We start from the raw sequence: 7,666 nt of genomic DNA on the forward strand, positions 1-7,666 counted from the left end.
CAAAGATTTTGAACAGTTGTGTTTTCATTTTCATTTGTTTCCATGAATTTTTAAATTCTTCTTTAATTTCCTGGTTGACCCATTCATTCTTTAGTAGGATGCTCTTTAGCCTCCATATATCTGAGTTCTTTCCAACTTTCCTCTTGTGATTGAGTTCCAGTTTCAAAGCATTGTGGTCCGAAAATATGCAGGGAATGATCCCAATCTTTTGGTACCGGTTGAGACCTGATTTGTGACCCAGGATGTGATCTATTCTGTAGAATGTTCCATGGGCACTAGAGAAGAATGTGTATTCTGTTGCTTTGGGATAGAATGTTCTGAATATATCTGTGAAGTCCATTTGGTCCAGTGTGTCATTTAAAGCCTTTATTTCCTTGTTGATCTTTTGCTTGGATGATCTGTCCATTGTAGTGAGGGGGTTGTTAAAGTCCCCTACTATTATTGTATTATTGTCAATGCATTTCTTTGATTTTGTCATTAATTGGCTTATATAATTGGCTGCTCCCATGTTAGGGGCATAGATATTTACAATTGTTAGATCTTGTTGGATAGATCCTTTAATTATAATATAGTGTCCTTCCTTATCTCTTATTACAGTCTTTGGTTTAAAATCTAATTTGTCTGATATAAGGATTGACACCCTAGCTTTCTTTTGATGTCCATTAGCATGGTAAATGGTTTTCCAGCCCCTCACTTTAAATCTGGGGGTGTCTTTGGGTCTAAAATGAGTCTCTTGCAGACAGCATATTGATGGGTCTTGCTTTTTTATCTGATACCCTGTGTCTTTTGATTGCGGCATTTAGCCAATTTACATTCAGCATAACTACTGAAAGATATGAATTTAGGGCCATTGTATTGCCTATAAGGTGACTGTTACTGTATATTGTCTCTGTTCCTTTCTGATCTAGTTACTTTTGGGCTTTCCCTTTGCTTAAAGGACCCATTTCAATATTTCTTGCAGGGGTGGCTTGGTGATCACAAATTCTTTTAGTTTCTGTTTGTCCTGGAAGCTGTTTTTATCACTCCTGTTTTCAATGACAGCCTAGCTGGTTAAAGTATTCTTGGCTGCATATTTTTCTCATTTAGTACCTGGAATGTATCATGCCAGTCCTTTCTGGCCTCCTAGGTCTCTGTGGATAGGCCTCCTGCCAATCTAATGTTTCTACCATTGTAGGTTACAGACCTCTTGTCCCGAGCTACTTTCAGGATTTTCTCTTTGTGTCTGAGACTTGTAAGTTTTACTATTAGATGTCGGGGTGTTGGCCCTTTTTTATGGATTTTGAGGGGGGCTCTTTGTGCCTCCTGGATTTTGATGCCTGTTTCCTTCCCTAAATTAGGGAAGTTCTCCACTATAATTTGCTCCAATACACCTTCTGCCCCCCCCTTCTTCTTCATCTGGGATCCCAATTATTCTAATATTGTTCCGTTTTATGGTATCACTTATCTCTTGAATTCTCCCCTCGTGATCCAGTAGTTGTTTGTCTCTCTTTTTCTCAGCTTCTTTATGTCCATCATCTGGTCTTCTATATCACTAATTCTCTCTTCTGCCTCATTTATCCTAGCAGTTAGAGCCTCCATTTTTTATTGCATCTCATTAATAGCCTTTTTGATTTTGACTTGGTTAGATTTTAGTTCTTTTATTTCTCCAGAAAGTGATTCTCTAGTTCCTTCTATGCTTTTTTCAAGCCCAGCTAGTATCTTTATAATTGTTATTCTGAACTCTAATTCCAACATCTTACTAATGTCCATATTGATTAGGTCCCTGGCAGTCAGTACTGCCTCTTGTTCTCTTTTTTGAGGTGAGTTTTTCCATTTTGTCATTTTGTCCAGAGAGGAATAGATGAATACGACAACAAAAGGCAACAACGACCCCAGAGAAATAAACACTAAACCAAGTTAGAAGAGACCGGAAACTAAAAAAAAAAAAAAAGAAGAGACCGGAAACTTTGGCGGGGGAGGGGAGAATATGATCAGGTGGGTGAATAGAACAGAGCCATACACTAGATTTTGGGTGTATTTTGGTCTGTTAGAAGAAATTGCATCCCAAAATTTTAAAGAAAGAATAACATATATATACAAAAATAAGCTTAAATACAATGAAGGGATAGAATATGACTGTAAAAATGAAAATTAAAAAAGATTTTCAAAAAGGAATTGATAAGTTGGTTGAAAAAGGAAAGAAGAAAAATTTTTAAAAAAAGAAAAAATAAAGAAAATTAAAAAAATTAGCTTTGAAAGACTAAAGCATCATGGGGAAAAAGCCATGGATTCTATGTGCATTATTCACCTAGCGCTGGAGTTCTGCCATTCTCATTGATTGGTAAACTTGGTCTTGGCTGGCTGTTCTCGCTGATCTTCTGGGGGAGGGGCCCATTGCCGTGGTTCCCAAATGTCTTTGCTGGAGGCGGAATTGCCCCGCCCTTGCCCGGTCCGGGCTAAGTAATCTGCTCCAGTTTGCTCTTGGGAGCTGTTTTTCCCTGCAAGCTTTCCGTACAGCTTTGGAGGCCAAGAGTGAAAATGGCGGCCTCCCAATCTCTGTCCCGGAGGAGCCGAGAACTCAGGGCCCCACTGCTCAGTGAGCCCCCAGAGAAAAGCTGTCAGTCACTCCCGTCTCCCCAGTCTCCGGCCACACTCCGTGCTCACCCGGCCTGTGACTGAGCATTTGTATCTCTGGCACCCGACCCCCATGTGGAGTCTCCAAACCCAGCAGATCCCTGTGGTGCGCTCCTGCGCTGCTCCTCCTGGGGGAGGAAGGGGAGTCTCCCCGGGATCTGCCGCTTTTTGGGTCCCTGCTGGAGGAGCAGTGGCCCAACTGTGCCGCAGATCACGGTTTATGGCAACCCCGAGCTGAGAGCCCACGCCTCAGCTCCGTCTCTGCAGCCGGCTTCCCCGCTCCGATACCTGGGAGCTCTGCCGCACTCAGGCACCCTGGTCTTTCTGTGACCCCGAGGGTCCTGAGACCACACTGTCCCGTGAGAGTTCCACCCCCACTTAGCCACTGGAGAGACATCCCTCAGCAGAGCCGACTTCTAAAATTTCCGATTTTGTGCTCCGAAGCTCTGTCACTTGCCAGAAGTGGCTGATGGAGGCCCCCCCTCCCCCGCCGTCTATCCTCCCGAATATCTCCTCGGAACCACGCCACATATCCTACCTTCCAGAAAATGGTCGCTTTTCTGTTCAGAGTTGCTGCTATTCTTTTCTTTGATCTCCGGTTGAGTTCGCAGGTGTTCAGAATGGTTTGATAACTATCTAGCTGAATTCCTGGGACCAGACGAAATTTAGGTCTCCTACTCCTCCGCCACCTTAGACACTCTCCTATTCAACATTTTTTAGAATTTATTTAGTTCATTCTTTTCATTAATTCCTAACAACATTTTAGAGCTGAAAATAATTCCAATACTCAAATTGTGCAAGGTTGGCCCTTCCTAACAAATTCCAAGGCCAGTTTTACTTATGAACAAAAGTGGAAGAATCTGAAGTTAAAATTAGCAAATTGAAAATATTGCTGAGCTTAAAAGAAAATATAAAATACAGGATAGTTAGATATGTGCATAAGGATGGATTAACATTTGAAATCTATTAAATATATTGTCATAATAACAAAAAAGAAAATCATTATCATTTGATATTTGTTAAAAAGTATTTGATAAAATTCCACACCTATTTAGGATTTAGGAACAGGGAAGTCTCAGAGGGTGTGTGGGCCAGGGATGGCCCCAAAGAGTAGGAGGGGTGGGGGGGGCCCTAAGTGTCACTGCTAAGCACTCTCAGCCAGAATCCAGAGTAGGACCCTTCAAGGATAGGTGCAGGTGCAATGGCGTCCAAAGAGGAGCAAGCAGTAAAAAAAAATCTCAACATGGAAAATGCCAGCCAGGAAAACAGAAAAAAGGATGAATAGGAGCAAGTTGCTAATAAAGGAGAGTCCTTGGTCCTCCCTTTGGAAGCTGGTGAATATTGTGTGCCTAGAGTAAATCATAGGTGGATGCGTGTTAGGCAGCCCATCCTGCAGTGTAGGTGGGACATGATTCAGAGACTTGGAGAGCTACAGGCAAGGATGAGAGAAGAGAATATGGAAAGGATTGGGGAGGTGGTGAGACAGCAGATGGAAAAGCTGAGGGAAAAGTAATTCAGTCATAGTCTGCAGGTGATTAGCACTGACCTTCCTTACCATGACCATCATGTTGTGTTTTGCCTTATGACTTGAATCCTGATATTTTCCCTCAAGTTAATAGGAAGACTCATCTGCTTCCTAAACTTGCATGTTCTCCATGTACCTTTGTTGTAAACCTTTCGGTGGTAGATGTCTCTTGTGGGTTTCTGATGGCCAGCTTCTAATTGAATGTTGTATTTTGACCCAATCTGTAAGATTCTGTCAGTGGGGAGTTTTACCCTATTGTATGGCAAGATGCTCATTATATATTGTGAAGTTCATAAAGCAGTTTAAAAAGGTGAAAAAAAAAAAGGGCGCCTGGGTGGCTCAGTTGGTTAAGTGTCTGCCTTCGGCTCAGGTCATGATCCCAGGGTCCTGGAATCGAGCCCCACATAGGGCTCCCTGCTCAGCAGGGAGTCTGCTTGTCCCTCTGCCTGCCACTCTCCCTGCTTGTGCTCTCTCTCTCTCTCTTCCTCTCTGACAAATAAATAAATAAAATCTTTTTTTTTAAAGATTTTCAGTTTTTTAAAAAGTGAAAAAAAGAGAGAGAAAAGAAAAAAGAAAAGGGAATCTTTAAAAACTAGGAACAGAAGGAAACTTCCCTGCTTGATAAAGACTATTTCCCAGAAATCTACAGCAGGTCATTTTAAATTACAGTAATGGTCACTTTCACGTCTGCTCAATGCTGCACTGGAGGTCCCAGTTAATGCCAAACGAAGTATAAATGTTGAAAAATGAGACAGATCTGTCAATATTTTCAAACAATATGATTTTCTACCTAGAAGATACAAGTAAGTCAATTGATGAACTATTAGAAATAACAATAAAATCCAGTAAGGTGGTCAAATAGAAGATCAACTTACAGAAATTAAGAGTTCCCTATACTCCATCAGTAATGGATTAGAAAAATGTTATAAATGATACAATATACTCATGATAGCAATAAAAACCATAAGACATCCCAAAACAGTTCCTTTTCTGGCCATCTATGAACTCCCAATTACCTAAGGCTGTGGTCAGTCTTATTTGATCTACCAGTAATATTTGACAAAGCATATCACTCCTTTCTTTTGGAAACATTTTCATCACTTTACCTCCAAGATACATATATACTCATATCTTGGTTTTGCCAATACCTCATTGGCCAAAATCACGTATATACACACACGTATATATGTGTGTCTCTCTATATAATATATGTTATATATTATTCATATATATATAACATATCAGCCAATATCATTCATAAGACCAATGCTATTAACACATATATTGTAATATTTTATTACTATATTTATTTAATATATCTAATGTATATCAATATGCTTAATATATTAATATGCTTAATATATTATAATTATAATATATAATATATATTAATATTTAATATATTTATTACTATTACTATGAATTTCACCACTTGCAGTGTTTCCATAAATCCCCCAGGTGGCAGACAAATACAATTTCCACTTGATTAAACTAACATGGCATGGTAAGAATGTTACTTTCTTATTGATTATCAATTAGAAATACTAATCAGAATTCTAGAATACAGGCCAAGTATACTTACCATATGATTATGGAACAAATTTCTTATAATTTACATTAGAAGTTCGTTAGGAACATAAATGGCATTTGTTAAATTGCTGAGCAATCATTGTAATTAGGCACTTTGGTAAATATATATCCACCTGATCCACCATCCTAAACATTTAGAAGTGTATCTGCTGGGTAGGAAAGTCAATACTGGTCCTTAAGGATCTGAAAAAATCAATTAAGCGTCACTGATAATAAAGCAAAAGCTCTGTTAGCCAACTAACTGGGTTTTTAAATCTCTAAATTCTTTAGAGATTTCTACCATTATTATTAATTTTAAACTCTTGTCAGTCAAAATTGTCCTAAAAGGCTGGGTGCCTGTTATACTTGATATAATTTACCCACTTGCTATAAATACATAAAGCGTACCCCACCTCCTCACACTCACAGCTGTTTTTCTAATGTTTGAGTCTGCTTTTGATGTTTTGATGTATTTTATAAGAAAGGAGCATGACCACAGATAGGCAGAGGGGTGGGCAAATAGTTTGAAGGCTTGTGTGAGAAGGACACAAATATAATAGGGACTTTATTTTTAATTCATTACTACCAAGTAATGAATTCTCTATGTACATGATGAAAAAGACTGGAAAGACTATTGACTCATCTTGAATTGTTAATTAAACACATCTCTTACATATTTCCTAAATTTAATCTGACTCTACTGCTGGCTTTTAAAATGATTTGAAAAGCAAAAAAAAAAAAAGAGAGAGAGAGAGAGATAATCAGTTAAAAACCATCTGGGCATTGTTAAAATTATATTCATTGTTCTAAATATTGAAAAAACGTTCTTAAATTAGTCAAAAACTAGAACAACAATATTGGCAAAAACCGAGAGGAGAAAAAAAGCCAATTATAATCTCACCACTTCGAAAAACAGTTTTTATTTCACATAGTCCCTTTTTGTATTCAATCATATGTACACATTTTTCCCATCGTAGAAAACATTTGATATATACAATTTTGATTTCTGTGAAGAGCTGTTTTTTTGTTTTTAAAAATGTGGGGCCAGAGGGTACCTGGCTGGCTTAGTCGGTGGAGCATGAGACTCTTGGTCTTGGGGTTTGGGTTCCAGCCCCACGTTGGGTATAGAGAATACTTAAAAATAAAATCTTTAAGAAAAAAATCGGGGGCTGATGCTAAGTATGGCATAGACTTTATACTGACTCTAATTGCCTTTTTTTTTCTTAAGATTTTATTTATTCATTTGACACAGAGAGAGAGCACAAGCAGGGGGCGCGGCGGGCAGAGGGAGAGGGAGAAGTAGGCTCCCTGCCAAGCAGGGAGCCCAGCGCCGGCCTGATTCCCAGGATCCTGGGATCATGACCTGAGCAGAAGGCAATGGTCAACTGACTGAGCCACCCAGGCGCCCCTCCAATTGTCTTTTAAGAGAAGCTAAACACTTTTGTCAGGGATGGGCATCGAAGTCAGAATCTACCCTGTAGATAGACTCTCCACTAATGAATTAAGCAATCCAATCACATGTACCCTACTTGAAAGGTTGGAGAAAGTAGAGAGATACCAGGAGAGAAAGACCATGTGGACTCTGGTATAACCAGTCCTTGAACTGTCTCGGTTATGAAATGGCTTAATAATTTTAAACCACACATGCCCTTAACAGTTAACCCCCTTTTCCCTTAAAACTGAATGAACTTCTGTTCTTTGTAAACTAGAGTATGACCCAACCACATTTTGATAAATTATCGATTCACGTCCTCTTTCCCCTTCTTATTCTGTTTCCTCGCCTTTCATGGGAGCTTGTTCAGCAAATGATTCATTTGAAATAGAAATAATTTTTAAAAACGGATCTTACCAACTCTGAAAACAACTTGCTATTGCATAAAAATAAAGAATATTTTAGAACTTTGCTTCCACAGTTTCATTATTATCCCCGATCCTGAAAATTGTATAAAAGATGTATTC

The 7,666-nt window shown here is 39.0% G+C and overlaps 1 pseudogene; it reads left to right on the plus strand.

Annotated features, from left to right (window-relative positions):
• Window positions 1–3,772: 3,772 nt before the first annotated feature.
• On the plus strand, window positions 3,773–4,293 carry LOC102739610 (protein BEX1-like; annotated as a pseudogene).
• The last annotated feature ends 3,373 nt before the right edge of the window (window positions 4,294–7,666 follow it).

Source organism: Leptonychotes weddellii, chromosome 11 (genome assembly GCF_054177405.1).
Source record: "Leptonychotes weddellii isolate Sample4059 chromosome 11, ASM5417740v2, whole genome shotgun sequence".
NCBI lineage: Eukaryota > Metazoa > Chordata > Mammalia > Carnivora > Phocidae > Leptonychotes > Leptonychotes weddellii.